Here is a 23797-nt window from a genome sequence, read left to right as displayed (position 1 = left end):
TCACACAACCACATCAAAATTACAACTGGAATATAGACCAACCATCACTCAGAACTGTCAGAAATTGAGTTGAGTTGTCGGGCGACAACTGCAGAATTAAAGCAACCATATCCACCCAGACTGGTAGGAGGGTCAACACAGAAAGGGGTAGTCGCACATCCAGGTGTGGTGGATAAAAATTTGGGGGGTTATCTTGGGAACAAAGAGTCCCAGCTTCACACCAGGACCCCAGCCCTGGGTTCCAGTCCCAGGAAGGTAAGTTCCCATAACTTCTGGCTGCAAAATCCAGTGGGAATTGAGTTGGTAGAAGAAACTTCTGAAGTCCCAAGCAGTTCTCCTTAAAGAACCCAAACACACACAGACTCAGGCCCACTCTCTTTGAGCTCTAGCACATGGGTAGCAGCTTGAAAAGCATCAGTGGCAAACTGGGAAGAACCGGAGTGTCTGGCATCAAGGTGAGAGCTGGGGAACAGCTTTGGCTCAGACAGAAAGGCGAGGACATTGTCCTTTTCTGGGCCCTCCGCCCACAGAGCCACAGGGCCACAGAGGCAGCAGGCCAGTGCCTTGTCTGAGACTCCATCCATGCGGCTAACACTGTTTGCCCCACCCTGGAGATCCCCTGAGACTCTCTTCCTCCAAACTTACCACCCAAACTGTTAACCCTGACTTTTCCATATGAGTGGCTAGTTTTGGCTCATGCTTCGCAACTTACTAAAAAAGCAGTAGCCAGCCTCAGTGAGCCCCCAGCTCCTGCACACCTTGCTAAGTGGCCCCAGGCCTGGCACTAGCAGTAACCAGCCTAGATTCACAGCTTGGCATCACCTAGGAATGTCCAAGCCCAGCACAAGTAGCAGCCATCTCAAACTGCTTTATGGCTCATAAAGCAGGGGTGTCAAACTCATTTTCACCGGGGGCCACATCAGCCTTGCTGTTGCCTTCAAAGGGCAGAATGTAATTTCAACTCCTTAACAGTTAAGGAGTAGTTACAGTTATACAGTCCTGAAATTATTCAAATACATAGTTCTATGGGGGTGGTTCTATGATGAGAACACTGTAAGGATGAAATATTTACTACTTTCAATTGGCACGACAGTCCTGAAACTTCCTTCTTATGCAGGATGCAGTAGGTCTAGTGGTTGACTAATAGAAGCCTGGAGATTGATGTATAGCTCCAACGTGCATTCAAGGATGTGGGCAGTCTTCTGTTAATTAGCCCCCAGCTATTGACTAGTTAATTGTTCTTGACTTTCTCACTCTCCAGCCACCATACTATAATTTACAACATCTCAGAATTTTTTTCTTGTCAACAGTAATAGCTAAAATGTGTTGAGCACATTAATCATCACAACAGCTCATGGAGGTAAAAAAATCTATTGCATCACTATGAACATTTTGCAGATAAGAACTTCAGTCACCTCCTTGCTTTTTTATTTTCAGAACTGACATTGTCAGGAGGACGCAGAGGAGAGGACAAATGCTCCAGGATCCTGAGGAGACGGCATCCAAAGAGGCCCACTAGGTAGGAATGCAGAAGAGGATCCGGGGCAACTAAATGAAGAGGAAGGTGGGGAAGTATCAAAAGCTTGGGAATTCTAGCTAGTAGGTTATAGGTTATGTGGTATTTAAAATGTGTATTTGTAATGAAGATGGTGATAAACATGGAGTATCAGAATGTAGCTGAAATTAGATGAGCTAAAGTTGTAAAGTGGGTTCAGGATGCGAAGGAATTCTTAACATACGTGAGGTGCTTGCAGCTGAAAGGCACATGGGACGTGGTTGTGCTGCATAATAGTCTCTCTACATATCAAGTTAACCTGTTTTTTGTGTGATTAAAATGGTAACCTGTGTTTGTGTGTGCGCTCCATAAATTTTTATTCATGTATTATGGTCCTTTATTCACCACTTGAAGCAGCACAGAAGGAATTCCTTAAAACGTACTTTAAATTCGCTATGTCCATAATGCTGGGCATGGTGCTGAACAGCTCGCACGTGTCAGCTTATTTAACCCTGACCACAGTCCTGTGATGTACTATTATGAAACACGTTTACCTATAAGAAAATGAGATGGAGGGAGGCTAAGTAGACAAAGTGGAGCAGTGAATAAACGGAGGAGGGAATGGGATTTGCACCCAAGCAGTTTGTCTTCAGTGTCTATGCTCTGCTCTTTATATAGACCCTCATATAAATGGGATCATGCTGTGTGTCACTAATAATTGATTTTAAAATGTAATTTTGTTTTTCATAGTATGAGCTTTTCCTTGAAAGTTGTCTAAAGAAATTATTTATTCACTGAATTACCAAAGAGTAACATCCAATAGAGAAGTGCCTCTTAATGACCTTAGCAATTTCTTATTTATATATGTATATATGTATGTTTGTGTTCCATTATTTAGCTTTTTAATTACATTTTTTTGTTTAAAAAATATTTAAACCTCAGAAATATCTTTTTGAAGCCTCTCAATAAACCTGGTGCCCACTAGGATCTAGCTCCAGCCTTGAGCCCAGTAGGTGCTCAATAAACACATAGTAAGTAAACAAAATCACTAAATGTAAGAGTTATTGCCAGCAATTCCAATTGCTTGAGTGATAAAATGTTAGATTGGGTGGTCCTTCCTACCTATGCTGCATTTTGTCATTCACACTTTCTAACCTGTAACCCACAACACAATCATACCAGAAGTAGGTGTGAGACAGCTTCAGCATGAGCTCTCTGTAGCAATCAAAAGCAGCTGGAACAGCATCTTACATCACTGTGGACCTGAAGCACATAACCCACTTATGACGTGCAAACTTTGGCTGGTAATTCTGCCTTCAGGAATGTCAGGATTAAGTCATAAGGAGGGACAAAACACAGTTTCTTTTCTCTGAATCCAAGTGTTACCAACCTCTCCGACTAATGATGATCTGTTTTGGAGAACGTATTACATTGTTTGATTCCAAAGATGTCAGGATAGAAAAATCTAGGCCTGTTGTATCTATAAGCAATATGAGGTGTGAAAATTCTAGTCTGTGGTGGCGACTCTAGTTTGTTATTAAGGAGATGGAGTTATAATTGTCAAACTGTGGCATTAGTAATGATGACCTCTTGGCAGCTCCTAGGTTATTTTCTCACACACTTGGGAGACCAGTCCAAATGTAAATCTGCTCCAGTTACAAGTGGGTCATGAATTTAAAACACTGGGAAGATAACCTTTCATAAACATATTTAAGAAGCTCAGTTCACCTTGTATTGATTTTTCTCCATGTTTTCTTAGTATATTTATCTTTTATTTTATTTTTTATTTATGCGCAGTTAAACGTGGTTCATATTCCCTGAACTATAGTCATTAGGAAAGTAGAAAGTAGGAAGCAAGTAACCAGTATGTAAATTCTCAAGCCTCAAAATATGATGGAGACAGACATGCCAAAAAAGGCAAAAGAGCCAGCTCGAAGAGGCTCCCACTGCCTAACTCTGGGTCAATTGAAACAACACAATTAGTGATGATAGTAATGAATTATAACCCATGAATAAAATAAGAATCCATGGGTCCATGCTGATAAATAAATCATTGAATAAATAATTAAATGAAGAATAAAAAAGGCAGTTATTAATGTGTAAGTCTAAATAATAAGTCTAGAAGGAATGATGGGAATGGAAATACCATATTTGGCAAAAGACACGGTATAATTGTTTAGGCAAAAGTCATCAAAGGATGCCCAAATTAGCACACAACAGTATTTATGTCACCTCAATGTATCTTCTCAAAAGATAATTACAAAGACAATTACAAAGAGAAAAAGAGTAACATTACGGTACAAAAATTTAGCAGAAACCACTTTAACCAAGTGACCTAAGTTAGCCTCCACATTAAAGGGACAAATTGATGCCATGTGCCTTCTGATAACCGCATGAGGAGGACACAACAACATTTCTGTAGTATTCTCACCAAAAACTGCATAGTCCAGATTTAATGATGAGCAAATGACCATCACCCAAACTGAGGGGTATCCTTCAAACCATAGGCCAACACTTTTCAAAGTGTCAAGGTCATAAAAGGTAAGTGGAGGGTTGATGCAGACACCACCCGCAGTGTCCATGGCATTGTGGATGAGATACAAGACAAATGTACCCAAGTTCTGTGGAGGAAAAGGGATGGCATGGCCACTCTCTCAAGACGAGACGAGAGCACCTGGACCTTGCTCTGACAGGCTTTTATTAGGTTCAATTTGCACAGGAAAAGCTCATCAATCATTGTCAGGCCGAAGTGATTTAACAATAGATAACATTCAAAAAAAATCTGAGGGCCTATTTTGCCTCAGGGTCAGATAGCTAACGGGCCACAAAATTTTGGGGAAACAAATTCATTTCCTGCTTGGTCCCTTATTATTTAAATTGAGGGGATTAGCAAAGTAGGGTTCATGGGATTTTATGCATTTTTTCTTAGGCCTCATCACCTTAGGGAACCTGCCCTTTTCAGCACAGGGCTGCACTTCTCTCTGTCATTGTTTCAGGCTTAAGTCAGGCAGAGGAAGTAAGGCAGGCAAGAGATTAGGAGACTTCTTACAGACAGAATGAGAATTCAGGCTATGTCAAAGCTGAGGGGCAAGGGTCCATCACCCCCTTTTTCTATAGCCCCCCAAGTCCTTCCCTGGGACCCCTGTGATTATGCCTGTCTTAGGGCATCCCTCCCTTGAGAAATCTTACCTGTCATTGGCTAACCAGTCAAGCACTGGGGGCCAGTCAGGGTGAAGTAAAAGGAGCAGAGGCAGCACCCCTGCCAGGGAGAGAAGCTTTGTCTTCTTAGTGGCTTATGGTCTGAAGGTCACTCAGTCAGGCTTAGCCATGGGGGTGGTTACAACTTCTGAAAGCAGGCAGGGCAGTTCCCAACAGAGGATGTATGGAAATTCTTTGTACACATTTTGCAACTTTGTGTATGTCTAAAATGATTTTGGAATAAAATGTATTAAAACACCTAAAGCAAATCCTCCCTTTTTTGGTCCTTTATAAGCTTAACATTGCACGGGTAATCTGAAGGCAGATGTGTTAAGAAGGGTGCCTGGGCTATAAGTGACTAGAGAATCTCCCCCAGTCTAAACTGCCCCTCTAGATGGTCTCACTCATCTAAAGGTATCTCTGGAACAAAAATGTCCTGCCATGTGGCTGAGGGTGGAGGCTTTGCTGGAGAGGAGCCGACATACCCTTTTCACCCAGGAATAGGCGTCTCTGCTTTGAGAACTGGCTGCTGATGCCTCACATCCTGTGCCCAATCTAAACTGCCCCCTGCATCATGAGGAAAATTCTATTTATCCTCAACATTACAGAATAAACTTCAAACTGTGGGTGAAATATTGATTTCAACTTCTATCCAGATGGAATAAAGTACAAGTGGCATTTGCTCTGAATTGAGAGGGGAAAAAAGCTTTGACAATCAACCGGTCACTCAACTACAACTACTTTTCAAGAGACGCTGCCTGTGAGGAGCTTGTGCCCTCACCACAACCCAGGCATATGCCCTGACTGGGAATTGAACTGACGACCCCTTCAGTTCTCAGGCCAGCACTCAATCCACTGAGCCACACCAGCCAGGTCTTTAAAGTAACATATATTTTTTAAAGAAATGGGACAATGCACATTTCCACGCTCTTCTCTCACCTCCCCCCCCCCACCCCGTGCAGCTTTTCACTTTTACTTTGTGCTTGAAATCTCTCTGTGGTGTTTCAGGTCTGGTGTTGCAATACTGAGGCCTGTCTTAAGCTCAATGGAAAGCACTGCTGAGTGAAAATGAAGCTTTCACCACACTGTCACCTGCTTCTTTCTCATGAAAATGCTTTCTGGGTGACCTAGGACTAAGTTTCATCCCTCCTGAAGTTTTATGATCGGGGTAGAAGTGAGCAGAAGTCACGCCTATTCCAGAATTGTATCATAGGGATAACTGGGCGAAGTCACTAGAAGCGTAAGCTACCCACGACAACCATGTTCCTCCAGGACGATGTCCACAGGGTGAATTCCCCCAGCCCTCACTGTACTGACACTGCTGAGAGGCAAGCTTCAGCACCCCCTCCGCCCAGGTGAGGGATCCAGTGCTTCGGGATAAATGACTTGCCCAGGCTGCACAGTTGGAAAGCCATGGCTGTGGCTTATGTTTAGTTCATTTTTTAAAAATCAAAGATTATAGTTAGTATGCTAGGAGACCTGTCATAACACCAAACCAGGTCCCAGATCTTCACAATTTCAACTGAATGACCAAGTCTTTTCAATCATCTCCTCCTATTTTCTAATTTCCTTTTTCATATTAATCACCTGTCCTTCCCCCCTACCTCTCCCCCCCCCCACACACACACACTCTGCAGACATTTGGGACGTGTTTGGTTTCTTGAGTCTCTTCTTCCACATTTCACAACTCCCATTCTGGTCTCAGTCATCTAAAGGTATTTCTGGAACAAAAATGTCCTGCCATGTGCCTGAGGGTTGATGCTTTGCTGGAGAGGAGCAGAGACACCCTTTTCGTTCAGGAATAGGCGTCTTTGTTTGGAGAACTGGCTGCTGATGCCTCGCATCCTGTGCCAGCTGATCCCACTTACAAGCCCTGGAAGCTGCCAGGGACACTGAACTGTCAGAACCTCTGCTTTGCCAGATTTGAGAGCATCTTCAGGATGTGCCTGGATTATTATGTGGCATTTCAAACATTTCCTCAGCAAGGTTTATTTTTTTCTGTTAATTTAAATGTTGTAAAAATCAGTGTAGGAATTGCCAGTGTGATAATGTCAATGTGTTTACATAAGAAAATATGAATGTCTTCAAAATGTACAAAGTGGAAGAAGCAAATGGGTCGAATGCAGATAATTGTTGAATCTGGGTCATGGATAAATGAGTGTTCATTGGACCATTCGCTCTAGTACTTCTGTGTGTATTCTTAAAATTTTTCATAATAAATATTTATAAGATAATAAAAAGGGGTCTCTCTCTCTCTCTCTCTCTCACTCGCTCGCTCTTTCTTTCTCTATTTCTTTTGAGAATCCAAAGACATTTTTAGTGAAGAAGGGCAAACAGGGATTTTCAGTGGAGGGACTGCCAGAGAGACCTCATAGGAACCCAAAGGCATCCACTGGCTTTAACAAGAGAGTGGTTACTAGGACCCTGGGGGAGCCATGGAGGGGTGGTGAGCAACAGGTGTGGTTGGTTGGGATGCAGGAGTTGGGGGGGGCATTATCTGGGTACAGCAGGTAGGTGAGGGCATCTGGGCGAAGGGAGATTTTCTCTGATGGCCGGCCCCTGGACTGAGTAGAGGCAGTAAACCAGTAGAAGTGCTTGAGATTACACAGCAAGGAACTAGAAATGGAATCCTCAGAGATTTACAGAAATATGTGGTTGCCCCAGACTGGATCATAATTTGTCCCTCATTCAAACTGATATTTACTCCACATGTTTTAAGGTGAGGTCCAGGGCTGTGTGGGGGAAGAGCTAAGAAAGGGGCTTTAGGGGGCATGGCCTGGCCTCTCCCCCAGGTCCTAAGCAGTTTAGCTCTGGCCCCAGATGTGCACTCCGCACACAGCAAAGGCAGAGGCCAGCAGCAAATTGGGCAGCCACCCCAAAAGGTGCTTGAGGACCTAATCAGCTGTTGTCCTCAAACATGCCCCTTGGAGTTTCACTCTAGAACCCAAGCAGGTGAGCAGTGCATTCCTCCCAGACACACACTCTCACTGCGTAAGAGGAGCACAGCAAGAAGGGGGGATTCTTGAAGAAGGTGTGCAGAGAAGACAACATGTGGTCTCCCGGGCCCCCCCGGGGTTTATCTGCTCAGCAGGGTTGTTTTATACTGAAGACAAGGGAACACCTTGTTTGCCCGTGTGAACTGGGGTAGGTTACCTAAATTCTCTGAGCCTCAGTTTTAATTCATTTAATGGAAGTGACTTGTTATTAAGTCACTTCTATTTTTAGGAAGTGGCCAAAATCTCGTGAAATCCAACAAACAATGAGAAGGAATGCAATTCTCAAAAGAAAGGAACTCTCAAGTCTCTAGTCTATTGCTTAGAACAGAAATTTCATTATACCTTAAGCATTGGATAAAAACGGATTTTTAGGTTAAAAAAATGTAACACTTTGGTATTTATTATAACCAATGTAATAAATACTGACATTATATGTAATATAATATATAAGATAGCATAAAAATAAACCATAGTATTATAGATGCTATTTTTATAGGCTATTATAATTATTAATTATAAATAAACAGGTATAATAAATGTTGGCACCCCACTATTATGATACTATTGCTTTCTCTGTGTAAAATGAAAGAAAGAGCAGTTGGCCATGTGGCCTTCAACCTTCTATCAGCTGTTGTATTGGAACAGACTGGGCCATGCTGTGGTGACAAAGCTTATTTGCTTAATCAAGCTGTCCTCCATGTCTTTTGTGTCACAAGGCCTTGTGAAATGGACATCTAAACACAGAGTTGTCAGTTTATCACACAAAGAGAAGAGAAACCCGAGGGGTCATTGGCCCAGAAATAAGATGTGTATCCCTTGTACAGGTCAGTGCATTCTCTATAACTCGTTACAAGGCTTCAGTTAGCTGCAAGGAGAGTGGGACTGAGGCATCAGCAAGCAGAAGGTTTCTCTGACACAGGTGGTTGTATGACAGATATAGGTCTAATCTACATCTCAATGGGAGGTCATTTCTGGCTGGGAAGATTTCAAAGGCTTGTGAAAGACCTGTTGTTTTTGTGGCTCTTCTGTGGCTCATGTTTATGTGGCTCTTCTGAGTGAAAGGTCTCTGAAGAAGCTGCGTTGGAAGTGGGGAGGTATCCTGTAGACAGAGGCACAGCATGCACATAAAGTAGGAAATGTCTTAGAGATCTAGTTTTCTAGAAAGAACAGGCCCTCTAGGAAGTTCTGGGACCAAAATCTGAAAATCATTAGTCAATCGACTAGAGCCAGATACATATACCATGCTAAGGGGTTTATGGTGTAGATACATTTACTGAAAGTGTTTGGAACTAGAATCGATATTATGGAATAGGAAAGGACAGCCAAACCATGCCATGCCATATAGACAAGGGTTCCCCAGGCCCAGGAAAGTGACCTACTCAGGGTCATATCTCTAATTAGTAAATGAACCAGGATTAAAATCCATGTTGCCTGATTTCAAGTTCAGATTTTGTGTAGTTGCCCCATGATTATGACATGATTTTGAAAAATTAATCTGAAAGAGACACACAAAATGAATAAGATGAGGGGGAAGGCCAGAGATGGGAAGACCAATTTAGAGAATAATATAATTTTTTCTAAATAAAGGAGAAAGGACTCTGAACTAGGCTGGTTATCAAGGGTTGTGGAGGGATATGTGATTGGAGTTAGTGAGAGGAGTAACTTCCCATTGGAGTTGGAGAGGACTTTCTCATTCCTTTGTAACTTCATACAGTGGGACTTCAGCTCAGTCCCTACCTCTGGTGAGGTTGTGAAGAGGAAATGAGCATGAATGGCTCAATCCCACATTCTCTCTCCTTATTTTCCATCTCTGCCATGCACTGGGGCCAGGAGGGAATGAGGTGTCAAGCTCAGCCTTTGACTGGTGGGTGGGTTTAATTCTGTGTTGGGTGGGACAGTGTTAGCAGGTTTATGTGACCATGGATTCAAGCCACATTTTCAAACTCAATGTTATCAGTAAGAAGCTATTCCTTTGGGGACCATTGTCTGTTTAGTGTGCGTTATTTCTTAATTGGTTCTAAATACAGGAAAAGAAAGGATAGTTAGTTACTATTCATCTTAAACTGCCGCAGAAAGAATAGAGAATTGTAATTTTGGAATGGAAAAGACCTCAGAAATTTTCCAGGGCTATAGTTTCTGTTTATAAGAAAAGGAACTGACTTCTAGAAAGGTTGGCCTACCCAAAGTCACAGCTGCAGTTCAGTGTTCAGAGAGCTTTCTCCTACTGGATTATGGAAGAATGGTGACGAGAGCATAGTGAACTATAAACACACACAAGGAGCCAGCAGCACGGAGGGGGAGACCAGAGTTATAGGTTTGTTTAGGACTTTTTTTTTTCCCGTGGAAATTATATGTCTTTGGTAAGCAAGTCTTTCACTAATTTAGCTATGCCTTACACCTTCAGTAAAGATTGAAAGTCCTTCTCCTCCTCTTCATTATGTAAACATGTAACTAGAATATACAAATAAATATGGAAGACAAGAATATATGTGATATGTATAGAAAAGATAAGTGAATATTTATAGTTTGGTATTTTACATTAAAATCTTAATCCAATTGGAATTTTGATACATTTAAATTTTCAACTTAAGTGTAATTAAATTAAAATGTTAACTTAAATTTTCATGTCAAAATATCTTCTGTTGGAAAGCCTGTCTTTTCCTGACTAATTTGAGATATCATATGTATCATGTACCACCCTTTATACATGCCTCGGACTATTTCCAAATTTTCCCTTCTGTCTATTGATCTGTCCTGACTCTGTCTTTGCCAGCCCCACCCTGCTGCATGTAGTGTCGACTCCACATGACAGTCGTCATGGACAGTGTGGGAAAGGGTCAGGTACCAGGTCTGAGCTTAGGGTTTGAATCCAGGCTCTCTCCCTTGCAGATGTATGTCCATAAGGAAGTGAATCAACCCTCTGAGCCTCAGTTTATTCATTAGAGTGATGAGAATGATCCCTAACTAACAGAACTGCTCTGAAGACTAGGAAAAACATCTCGAAGCATATAGCACTCTTTGGTACACAGCAGAGCCTCGGGGAGGAGGGTTGCAATGACCATCGAGTGACAGTGTGAGGAGTGAGATCTGTGAGAAGCAGAAGGAGAAGCCCAAGGACAGGGCTTTGGAGGCTATGTCCATTTAGAAGGCTGGAGGGAGGAAGAGGGACCTCTGAAGGTAATAACAGAGTGGTAGAGGCAGACTAAAGGAGCAGGCCATGGTTAGTCAATAATGTTGGATGTTTTACATCAGTCCAGAAAGATGAGCACTGAGAACCTAGGGGTTAGCATGTCACTTTTGTCATACTTCCTTTAGGATGACAGTTTTAGGGATATGTTTGGGCAGAAACTAAATATATTTGAGGAAGACTGTCATCATGGTCTGCCCTCTGTGCTTGTTATTCCTGCTTCTTATGGAAACTGTATGACATCTTCATTTGCTGTGACTTTGTGGAAAAAAACAACAACAACAACAAAAAAACAAGGTTAATTCAAGGTCAGAAGTTTTCAATTTGAGAGTCTTCCTGTCTTGTTTAACTGGAGTAGATTGGTGTGCTCCGGTTTGAATAAACTGCTTTATGACATCTATATTAAAAAGTGATTTCATTACAAATATCCATATAAAAGTTTAAAATTCTTTTAAATGTTAGTCCTATTGATCTAGCTTAACCACTTCTTAAAAAACTAGATTTTGCCCTGGCTGGTGTAGCTCAGTGGATTGAGCACAGGCCTGCGAACCAGACAATCGAGGTTCGATTCCCAGTCAGGGCACATGCCTGGGTTGCAGACCAGTTCCCTGCAGGCCAGTTCCCAGCAGGGGACGAACGAAAGGCAACCATACATTGATGTTTCTCTCCCTCTCTCCTTCCAAAGATAAATAAATAAAATATTAAAAAAAAATAAAACAAACAAACAAACAAAAACAACTAGATTTTCTGCCACCTCCCAACTTTTGCCAGAATGAGTTTCCTTTGTTCACTTACCTCTGTCAAGCACTACGTTCATCACTCTGAAGGAAACGAGACCTTTTCTAGAACAATTCCACCAGCCAACCTTGTAAAGGCAGCTGACACTGCAGTCTTTGGAAAGTGATCCACAAGACCCTGACACATTCTCACCATTGCATGTGCAGTTTTGCTTGTGAGTTAACTGCACTGGGGGGGCAGTGAGGCTGGAGAATGTTTTTCCGTGGCTGAGAGTGTCCTTTATAGAATAAGAGTTTAGACAAAGCTGAAAATCTGTTGAGACGTACAGTTGAGACATGTTGAAAACCGCTCTGCCTGGTTTTAGGAGTTGTAACTGCCCCCCATGGATAAGACTGAGTGAGTGACCTCCGGAATGCGAGCCACAAGGAGACAAAGCTTGTCTCTGCTTCACCCCTGTCCCCAGAGCTTGGTCAGTTAGTCAATGATGGGTATGACTCCTCAGAGGAGGGGCAACCTAAGCCAGACACGATCACTTGGGAGCCCATCATGGAAGGACTGGGGGGGGGGGGCTGCAACAAAGAAGGAGTGATAGACCCTTAACCCCCAACTATTCTGACATAGCCAGAGTCCCATTTCCAACTGGGAGAAGCACTTCCTGGCTCTAATCCACTTAAGCCTGAAAACCTGTGATGGGGGAGGCAGTGCAGTCCTCTGCTGGCTAGAGTGGGAGCCAGGGTGATCAGGCATAAGAAGGAATTCCTAAAAGTCCTGTGAAGTCTGCTTTGCTAAGAGTGTTTTCATTCATATGTTAAGGATCCAAGCAGGAAATGAATATGTCTCCCAAAGTTTCTGCAAACCCCCTTTCCCGACAGACCCTGGCTCAGACTAAACCCTCAGATTTCTTTGAAATGTTATCTACTGTTTGACCCTTGCAGCCTGTATTCCTGTGTATTACAACTTAATAAAAGTCCCTACAGGAAGGGGCTCCTGGCCTTTCTCCTCTGAGAGATTGGCCATCTCTCCTCCCCAAGCAGATCATGTCTTGGTAGTGTTATTTTCATCCGTGGAAGACGGGGGGACTTGCGGGCAAAGTTGCCCCCACAGAGACACAGTCTTCAAGAGTGTCATTGGGATCCCACCATGACAAAGAGACCTAATAATCCCCTGCTAAAGAAACAGTTAGGGATCCCATCTTTTTTACTCTGGACTGTGTGCCCATTTTCCCTTTGCAGTCTAGCATATTTAAAGCAGTTTCTTCAAACTCAAGGTTAAACTAGTTAAACAGGGTGGCAAGACCCAGATCCCCACTTGGCTGGCCTCCTGAATACCACCAGAGTTTACAGCATGTAGTTTGAAGATTACTACACTTGATAATGTCTTTTTTCCTCTATTATTTTATGGTTCTCTTAAGCAAAAGAGTTCCTTACTTTGAGTTTTTTAGGACTTGAGAGAATTGTGAAAATGGGAATTAAACCAATGGAAAGTTCTCTCTGTATGTTCAAGGCCCCATTTCAGGGCCACTATCCCCATGTGGCTTCCTTGACTACTGGCTAAAATAAGTATCCAATATTTAATTTTCGACCTTTAGGCCACAGTCACCTAATGAGCCTGTTAAAATGCAATGTGAATTCTCAGGCCCTATCCCAGAAGGAACTACTAACATGGCAGGTCTGGAGGAGAACCTGAGATTCCATATCTTCACTTGCATTCTAGTTGATAATGATACAGTAAGTAGTCAGGCACCACACTAAGAAACACTGCTGTATTTTTGAGTACTGTTTCTTTCTAGTTTTATTACATACTATATGGGTTACATCATGGTCTCTGAAATGACTTGTCTGTATCTGTCCTAGCTCACACATGTTTCCAGTGAAGGGACATTTCTGTGCACCAAGGGTTCTTAGATTGCAAGGGAGGTCTCTGTTGGTCGATGAACCAAAGGCAAAAAGGGAAGTAGTGGTGGCTCCCCTTCTCCCCGTTCTCCCAAGCCAGGGACCCTGGAAAGGACCTTATCTGGGTCCAGGAATGCTTCTCCCTCAGGCTGACAGACACCGGTGATGACTTTGGAGCCACACAGTGGGTCATGCCATCATCTGAACAAGACCCAGCCACAGTGCCAGGGGAATGGTGCTTGGTCTTGAGGTTGGGTGAGCCATTATTCTGCAACATGATTTATTTACTTCAGAGATTAAGACTTTTGATGGGATGAATTGTGCCTGGATTACATATTAGCCCCCACACAGTGTTCAATAAATCATTGTTAAATGAAAGAGAAAATAAATAAAAGTTACTTTGATCTGAATCCAATTCCAAAATGAGTGTGGAGGGAATGACTTTGATGAAATGATTTGTTTCCATATGTGCTGTGCCCTTTTATTTGTGAGTAGAATATTGTGATGCCTGTCTAATATACATTAATTTTTTAAACCACAATGTTAAGACTCTTGGATATGAGCATTATATAAGTAAACATTTTGCATTAATACACTGTCACTTAAAAATTCTTTACAGTATGCCTGTTAAATTAAGTACTGTACATCCAGACACGAGCTTATAAAGCATTATAGGCTTGGAGTTGCTTCTTATTTTTTTTGAAAGGTTACTTTAGCTATTATTCGATTCATACTTCTATAGAGGAATTAAGGACTATAGCAGACTACATAACAGCATTTTTAAAGGTATTACTGTTGAGCCTTGGTTTGAAACCCACTTTCAGCCTGATCTTCTGTTTTCTCATCTGGAAACTACAGTTAATGCCAAATTCCTAAGAGAGGTGAGGATAAAAATAAAAGGATAGAATAAAATAAGGCCTGCAATGCTTGGGGTTTGGTGTATTGCTATTTTAAGGATCAAAAGCAGATACACTGAAGTGCTGAAATAAAGTCGTGACCAAAAGACGAACTAATAAAGTCATTTTGAAGTTTGCTGCTGGTTGCTTCCAAAATCTGAATCTCAGCCTTTCACGGACATGTGCAGTATGCAAATCATTGTACAGTTGTATTCTGAAGGGCATTACAAAGTGGCAATAATTTTTATTGTCTCATGCCATCTGGTGTCCTGATCAAGTTACTACAATGCACAATTGTAAACTTGAAAAATATCAGATCTTGTATTTATTAGATTATTAGATTTATTAGATTATTAGATTATTATTAGAGAAAATAATCTCTGCACCAGGCAGTGTATTAAACCTTTCACATATGCTAACTAGATAATTAATTAATTAAACAAGTATTCATTGCGCAACTTCTATGTACCAGTAACTTTTATGTAGTATGTGATTTTATCATCATGACATCCCTCTAGGCAAGTTTTTGTGTTCTCTTCATGAGACTCAGAGACATTAAGTGGTGCACCCAAGGTCATCCATACACCCAGAGCTGGGAGATCTGGTATTTAAATCAATATCCCTCATTGCTTCCACAGTGTATAATAGCTAATCTACTCTAATTTTTTTATGTAGCCACTTTTCTTTTACCGAATGATGATGAAGGTGCTTCCAACATAACAACTGTGTCCATAAACCTCTATCATCATCTCCTTAGACTTACTATCACACGCTCTCTGAGAGCAGGGCGGCCCTTGAGCGGCAGGATTCACTTTCACCTGATCCTTTGTACTCCTGCTGCCGCACACTTTACATCTGAATGTGTCAGATACCCCATAACACAGTGCTATGACTTTTACTTTAAACAATGACTTGTCTTTTGATAAAATTAAGAAATGAAAGGGCTAATAGCTTTTGTATTTGCTCTCCCACTTACCATTTTTTTATCCTCTTCAGTACTTCTCTCTGCGTTTTTTTTTCTTTCATCTCTGGTTCTAATAATTTGACTTTTCTCTCTTTTCCTCTTGGTCCATGTAACTAAAGCTTCATAGATTTTCCTAATCTTTAAAAAGAATCAGCTTTCGATTTATTGATATTTTCTCTTGTTTCTTACATTTTCTTTTTCATTATTTTCCATTCTATCTTTATTATTTTCTTCTTTCTGCTTGCATTAAGTTCAGTTCACTCTCTTTTTTCCAGTGGTTTAAAGTGGGAAATTAGGTGGATGATTAGGTCTTTCCTAGTGTTTTTTCAGCTGAGGCATTAACAGATATAAATTTTGTTATGAGCACTGCTATAGCTATATCCCATACATTTTGATATATATCTTCATTTTCATTCATCTCCAAGTATTTTCTAATTTCCCTTTTCATTTTTTTGACCCTTGGTTATTTGGTGTGTGTTGTTTAATTTTACATACTTGTGAGTGTCCCAGTTTTTTTTTTTATATTGATTTTCATTTCCATTCCATTGTGGTCAGAGGACATACTTTGGATTACTTCTGTTCTTTGTGTGTATTGAGGTATGTGTCATGGCCTAACACATGGTGCATCCTGGAGAACATTCCAGGTGATCCTGAGAAGAATATATCACCTTCCGTGTTGCTGGGGAGAGAGGTCACGGATATCTGTTAGGTTAGCTGGTTTATGGTACGTTCAAGTTTCGTTTCCTTGCTAATCTTCTGCCTCGTCGTTCTATCCATTATTGAAAGTGGAGTATTGAAGTCTTCAGCTGTTATTGCTGAATTGTTTATTTCTCTCCTCTTTCCTGTCAGATTTTGCTTTGTTTTAGTGTTCTGTTGTTAGGTTGCGTCTATCTCCCTGATGGATTGATCCTTTAATTGTTATAAAATGTCCCTATTTATCAACTATTTTTATTTTAAAGTCTATTTTATGTGGCATTAATATAGCCGCTTCACCTTTCTTATGGTGGCTGTTTGCATGTTGTATCTTTTTGTACCCTTTTACTTTTATATCTTTGAGTCTAATATGTGTCCCCTATAGATAACATTTAGTTGGGCCTTGTTTTTTGCCCCCAGTCTAACAGTCTCTGCCTTTTCCTGCCTCTGTTGAAATGATCACAGTGTCTGTTGATATGGTGAATGGCACTGATTCATTGTTAAATGTGAAGCCAAACTTTCATTTCCATGTGTAAATCCATATGGTCATGATGTGCTATATTTGAAATACATCATTTTATTATCTTTTCTAGAATTTTGTTGAGTATTTTTACATCTGTGTTCATGAACAATATTTGCTTATAGTTTTCCTTTCTTATAAGGCCTTTATCTGACTTTAATATGAGGGTAATATTGTCATCATAAAATGAATTGCAAAGTATTACCTTATCTTTTGTGTATATTTTTTATAGAATTGGCATATTTATTCCTTATATATTTGGTAGAGTTCACCAGTGAAGCTATCTGGCCTTGAAATTTTCTCTGTGGGAACATTTTAAAGTATCAATTTACTTTCTTAATAGGTATAGGATTATTCAGATTGTTTTCTTGCTATTAACAAAGTGTTTTCCAAACTCCCTCACTTCTGTGCACCTAATGCCAAGTTTGTTTACCCTGCACTTACACATAAATTTGTACTTTGTAGACTTATGTGTGTCATGAGTAGTCTGTAGATATAAATTGTATTTCAATTAATTGTATTTGATTTAATTAATTGCATTTAATTTGCTTTTCCTTTTACTCTATTTTTAAAAAAGATTTTATTTATTTATTTTTAGAGAGAGTAGAAGGGAAGGAAAAAAGAGGGACAGAAGCATCAATGTGTGGTGGCCTCTTGCACGCCCCCTACTGGGGGCTGGCCTGCAACTCAGGCATGTGCTCTAGACTAGGAATCAAATCAGTGACCCTTTGATTCACATGCTGACACTCAACCCACTGAGCCACACCAGCCAGGGTTTACTCTATTTTTTTTTTTAAGGAAGATGCAGGAGATTCAGATATATGAGGCCACTATCATCCTGCCAAAATGCAGGAGCATATTTGCCTCCCAGTGACAATGTTTCAGTCTATATTGAAGAATCCAGAGGAAGGCCTTTCATGGTGAAATTTTCATGCCTGGAGGGACCAGACATGCATCTCCCAGGCAGAACGACACTATGGTTATTGGGTTTTCTTTTGGCTTCTAAGCACCAGCTTCCCCTTTGGTTGGAAGCAGCTCCATGACTTATGTTTGGGTAATCTTCTCTTTTACTTTGTATATAGTTGCGGTTTATAGGACACCCCTTTGTTTCTCAGTCAATGAACTGATCTGAGCTAACAAGAGCCTTTCCCCTAGAAACTGAGTCATGAACAGCAACACTCAAAGACAGATAAAATCATTGGAGTCAATGTGTCCCAGTGGTTTTACTTTCCTCATAAGTCACAAAATTGCCTCCTGTTCTTTATACTCTGGGGCTGCCCTGGTTTCTGTGCTGTTCATGCCTCATTTTTTTTGTGGGCTTTCCCATGTCTGCTAAAGTAATTATTGATTTTTCTTAAATTAGCCAGAGGCAATTTTGGTAATTTGTACCAAATAGCTCTAACTGATAAAAACGTGAGTGTGGTGTGAGGTGGTGGTTGTTCTCTAGGCAGAGAACACAGTGTGTAGAAAGACTGCAGGCTGTTTATAGGGTTTGTACCTATGATAGGTAGACCCTTTCATCAGACACTAGTGGGGGGGTGGCTAATTAAACATGCAGATGCTCTACCCTGGGCCTAACAAATAAGACTTTCTCAGGAATCTGGGAACCTGAAATTTGAACAAATTTCTCAGGGATTATTCTACAAAATACATTTGAGAAACATAGGTTTTTAGATTTGAAAAATAGAAATTGGAATAATTTAAGATCTTTAAACTGAGGTTAGTCATTTAATTTCTCTGAGCCTGTCTTCTCATCATTCAATGATGATAGTAAGACCTTGTTCATCAAGCTGTTTCGAAATATTGAAATATGTACATAAAGAATTTTCATGTTGCTCTAATAGAGAACAGTTTCATCATTTGTGCATATCTGGATTTCAAAATGTAATATGTCTAAGGTAAAATGTGTGAGTAGCCAAAACTGTGGGTGAAAATAATTTAATACACAATAATAACATGTGGTCACATTAATGCATTATGTTGTGGATAAACATACTGTCAGTAAGCATACAAATGAGACTTTTCCTAAGTTAGAAAAGTTGAACATCGTGCAACGAACGTAACTGGCTTGTGCTTGGAAGTCATGTCCCATTAAAAAGGAAAAATGTACATTTTCATTGTTTCTCACTCATGCTGTATGTCAAACAAGGGCGTCTGGGGGTTAGTGTCACTCCAAGAACAGGCTGATGACTGCTCATGCCTAAAATGTTGCTAGCTGATGAGGCAGAGGAAGAATACGTAAAGAACTGGCCATCAGCTCTTAAATTCTACCACCCAGTAGCAGCTGTCTGCACTTGGGCTACAATTCATTGGCAAAGCAAGTCACATTGCCATACAGTACCTAGTTTCCGATGGCTGGGGATGAGCAGTCTGCCTGAGTTCTTAGAAAAAGAGGTAATGGAAATACTTGTGAGTGTTGCTAATGTTTACCACGTGGGGCCTGGACATAAGTATATTTTGAAAACTCCCTAGGTGATTCTAATGTGAAGTCAAGGCTGGATACCTCTGGTCTAGGGCTTGTATTTTTTTCATGAAAGGGAGGGAAGAATCACCTGCTGTCCTGTAAGTGTTATTCTAATTTGTATGGGTTAAATATGTGCACGGTGTGACATACATGGCCATTTATCTTACCTGAGCTTCAGGGTGGTTTACAGGGTGCAGAGAACAAACTGTCCTGGGTCATTGGTGGTAACCACTGCTCACCTGCCCCTGCTTTCTCACCTCCTCGTCCACACTACTTACCATCTAGCATTCCCAGTGTTCTCCAATGTCTCTGATGCCTTCAGGAGTGCCAGTTGTTCAAGGATTTGAAACGAGATTAATGGATAAAACAGAAAAGATGTGGAGAAAAATTAACATATAAGTCTCAAAAATTTCTTTTCATCTTGGTAAGCCATAACTTTAATTAGGCTTTTAGAAACCTGGTAATATCTGCACATTATCTTGAAAATTAAGAAAAAATTATTACTGCCAGGCTGGCATATATTTTTGTTGACAGATAAGTGGATCTTTCTGAAACATACATACAGGGAGATATGAATGTTTGAAGCAGTGTTCTGAGCCATCATTTGTGTCTAAATCCACCAGGCTGTACACAAATGCCAGAAAAGGTCACTTTGAAGGATATTCTTTCTGCAGTGACTTTTACAGAGGTTCTGTCCTCCAGGGTGGTTCAGGTTCCTAAAAGACTATCATGGTGTATCTCAAGCACCTGAAAAAGATGACAAGGCAGGAAGAAGTTGTCTGGATGCTTGGGAAGCAGCGAAAGAGGGATAATTCACATGCTGAATGGTACAGGTGGCTGATGTATGGGTCGGATTAAAATAATATCCATTAAAACATAGTGCCTTGCTCATGCAAGGCTCTCAGTACACCGTAGTGAATAGTAGGGTCAGATTCTTAAAGTTGGAGAGATCCTCAACAACTCCTAAATGAAGCATCGATCCTCTCAAGAAGCTCCTCCACTAATGTTCATCCCTATACTTGACTATCTCCAATGATAGAGAACTCATAGTTTACCAAGACAGTCCACCTAATAAGATGTCTTTTTATATTGCATTGCAATTTGCTTCACCTGTTTCTTGTTCTTTCCTCTGGAAGAACAGCAATTTTAATCATTTTATCATGAGAGCCTATCAAATGTTTAAAGAGAATTAATCTATTACTTTAAAAATCTTATATAGATCAAGAATCTTGTTTAACTCTTCTCAAAATCAAAGAATATCATATGGAACAAAATCTATGAAACAACATACAGAGACTCTTGAATAATGCAAGCATCTCCAGAAAGTTCATCAAAAGCATCCAGCTTCTGCTGTTTTGCTAAGACTCTGGCTGTTATGGGTTAAATTGTATTCGTCCTTCAAAAGATATGCTAAATCTAACCCTCGGTAACTAATACCTGGTACCTCAAAATGGGATGTTATTTGGAAATAGAGTGGTACATGTAGTTAAGTAAGTTAGGATGACATTGTAGAGGAGCAGGGTGGGCTCCTAATTCAACAAGACTGGTGTCCTTGTAAGGAGATAGCCCTGTGAACATACCAGAGACAAGAAAGGAAGAAGAGTAAGGACATCATGCAACGGCAAAGTGAGAGACTGAATGAGGCAGCTGCAGGCCAAAGATTGCCAACAAACCTCCAGAAGGTAGGAAGAGGCAGGGAAGGATCCCTCTGCTGGTTTCAGAGAGAGCATGGTTCTGCCAACACTTCCATCTTGGACTTCCAACCCCCACAGCTATGGGACAATGCCCCTCTGTACCCAGTGGTTCTTTGTTACAGCAACTCTGGGAAACTAATACATTGACTTTGATTGTATTCTCAACGTTTTGCATTGAATTTTTTTTGTTGGAGTTCCATGCAATTTGGTTTTCTTGCACTTCCGTTTGTTTACTGATTTTAGATTGGTTGTTATCCTCCTTCTGGTTGTCCGAGGAAGTGAGGGGTTTCTACCTACACCTCCATCTTGGCCAGAACTCTCCCTGTCCTTGCATTTAATTTTGGTTGGACTTTCTTTTGGGGAAGATCCCCACAGGATCATTCCATGTAGTAATTGGCAAAGCAAGGAAAATCATGGAATTTTCCCATCTAAGTAATCCCCAGAAGCAAACTGAAACCAGTTTCAGAGTCCATAAATAATGCACGTGTTGGCAAACCTATGTTGTAGGGGATACATCTCCTAATCCACATACTTAGGTGTACAAATCTAACTTCCTTATTTTTCTATAACATGATTTTTAAATAGCAGTTTTGCTGAGATATAATTTTATGGCATTAAACTCACCCTTTTAGTGTTTTTTAAAGTGCTTTCACAAAACTGTGCAACCATCACTATTATTTAATTTTAAAACATTGTCTTCAATCCCTCAAAAATCTTCATACCTAATAACATTCGCTCCCACTATCTGTTTACCCCAGCCCCTGGCAACCTCTAATCAACATTATGTTTCCATCAGTTTGACTATTCTGTACATTTTGTATGAATGGAATCGTACAATAAGTTACTTTTTGTGACTGGCTTCTTTCACTTGCCATAGTGTTTTCAAGTTTCATCCACGTAACATTACCCCATTTATTTTTATTGCTAAATAATATTTCATTGTGCGGTTGTACTATTTTTTTAAAGATTTTATTTATTTATTTTAGAGACGGGAGAAGAAAGGGAGAAAGAGAGGGAGAGAAACATGGATGTGAGAGAGAACATCAGTTGTTGCCTCCTGCATGCTCCCCAGCTGGGGGTGGGACCCACAACCCAGGTATGTGCCCTGATTGGGAATTGAACTGGAGACCTTTCAGTTTGCAGGACAACACTCAACCAATTGAGCCACACCTGTCAGGGTAGATATACTATGTTTTGTTCACCCACATCAGTTGATGGACATTTGGATTGTTTCCACTTTTTGGCTACTGTGAGCAATGCTGCAATGAATAATTGTGTATAGATTTTCGTGTGTACATAGTTTTTTACAGAAATTTGTTTTGGGTATATACATAGGAGTGGAATTTCTGTATCAGATAATAAATCTGTTTAACATCTTGAAGAATGATAAGCTATTTTCCACAGTAACTGCATCATTTTACATTCCCACCAGCAATGTGAAAGGCTTCCAAGTGCTCCTTACCCTAACCAACACTCACTATAGATGTCTTATTTTAGCCATCCTAGTAGATGCAAAGTGGCATCTCATTGTGGTTTGTTTGCATCTCTCTGATGAATAATAATCTTGAACCCATGGGAATATTAACATGGGAACAAAAACATGGAAAGATTTCTATGTGTTTATTGGCTATTTGTATGTTTTCTCTGGAGAAATGTCTATTCAAAAACCTTGCCCATTAAAAAATAGATTTTATTTTTAAGATGGTTTTAGGTTTACAGAAAAATTCAGCAGAAAGTCCAGAGAGTTTTTACATGCCTCTTCTCCTCACACAAACACAGACTGCCCCACTAACATCATTCTATTCCACCGTCAGACTGTTGTAATGGCCAGTGAACCCACGTACATCATTAGCACCCAAAGTCCACAGTTCACTTTAGTTTACCTTGATGTTTTACACACTATAGATTTTGACAAATGTATAATCACATGTATATCCCATTGCAGTATATCATGTAGAATAGCTTCCCTGCCCTTAAGATCCTTTGTGCTGTATATTCACCCCCCCCAAACGCCTGACAAATGCTGATATTTTTACATCTCCATAGTTTTTGCTTTGTCAGAATGTCATATAGTTGGAATCAGACCATATATAGTCTTTTTAGATTGGCTTCTTTCATTTAGTCATATGCATTTAAGGTTCTCCATGTTTTTTCATGACTTGATAGCTCATTTATTTTTAGTGTTGAATAATCCATTGTCTAGATACACCACAGTTTATTTATTCAATCACCTTCTGATAGAGGACATCTTGGTTGCTTCCAAATTTTGGCAATTATGAACAGAGATGCAATAAACATTTGTGGGCAGGGTTTCTTTGTGGGCACAGGTTTTCAACTCCTTTGGGTACATCATACGGAACATGATTGTTGGATCATATAGTAAGAGTTTGTTTAGTTTTGTAAGAAATTACCAAACTGTCTGTCAGAGGAGCTCTATGATTTTGCATTACCACCAACAAAGAATGGGAGTCCATAAATTTTTAATTGGGTAATTTACTTTTTTGTTAAGAGTTTTAAAAAAGTATATTCTGGATACAAGTCCCTTATCATTCTGACTGCTGGCTGGACCTCCTCAAGTTTCCTGGACCTCAATACCATATCTGCACCTCTTCTGTTTCAAATGCCATGCCATGGTCATGAATTTGAGGACCCTGTAATACTCTTTTAGGCCCATCTACAAAGAAAGACACCTGCAGTTCTTTGTGTTCTATGGCTCTACCGTTATGGAAGATGGGAAAAACTGCACCTTAAGTTAGCATGCTCTTTGTAATCTTTTGTTCGAGTCATAAATTTTGTACCCTAAGTTATTCAGGTTCTTGAGTTTTCATACTCAGAAACCAGTCTTTAAAAGTTAGGTTTTTTCTCAATGATTGTCTCTGCCATTGGTTTTAAAATCTATTTTAAAATTCAAAGGCAAGAATTTGACTCCTTTGCTATTGCCTCCTTGATGCCTCTGGTTGAGTTTGAATGGGAGCAGGTAACAGGATATAAGGATGAAATATTACAAGATATTATGTTGCTATATAAGAGAGGTGTTCAAAAGCTGACTCTAAACAGGTA

Source organism: Artibeus jamaicensis, unplaced genomic scaffold (assembly GCF_021234435.1).
Source record: "Artibeus jamaicensis isolate MK-2021 breed Jamaican fruit bat unplaced genomic scaffold, CSHL_Jam_final contig_387, whole genome shotgun sequence".
Taxonomy (NCBI): domain Eukaryota; kingdom Metazoa; phylum Chordata; class Mammalia; order Chiroptera; family Phyllostomidae; genus Artibeus; species Artibeus jamaicensis.
The sequence above is the reverse complement of the archived record's forward strand: the minus strand, read 5'-3'. Positions refer to the sequence as shown.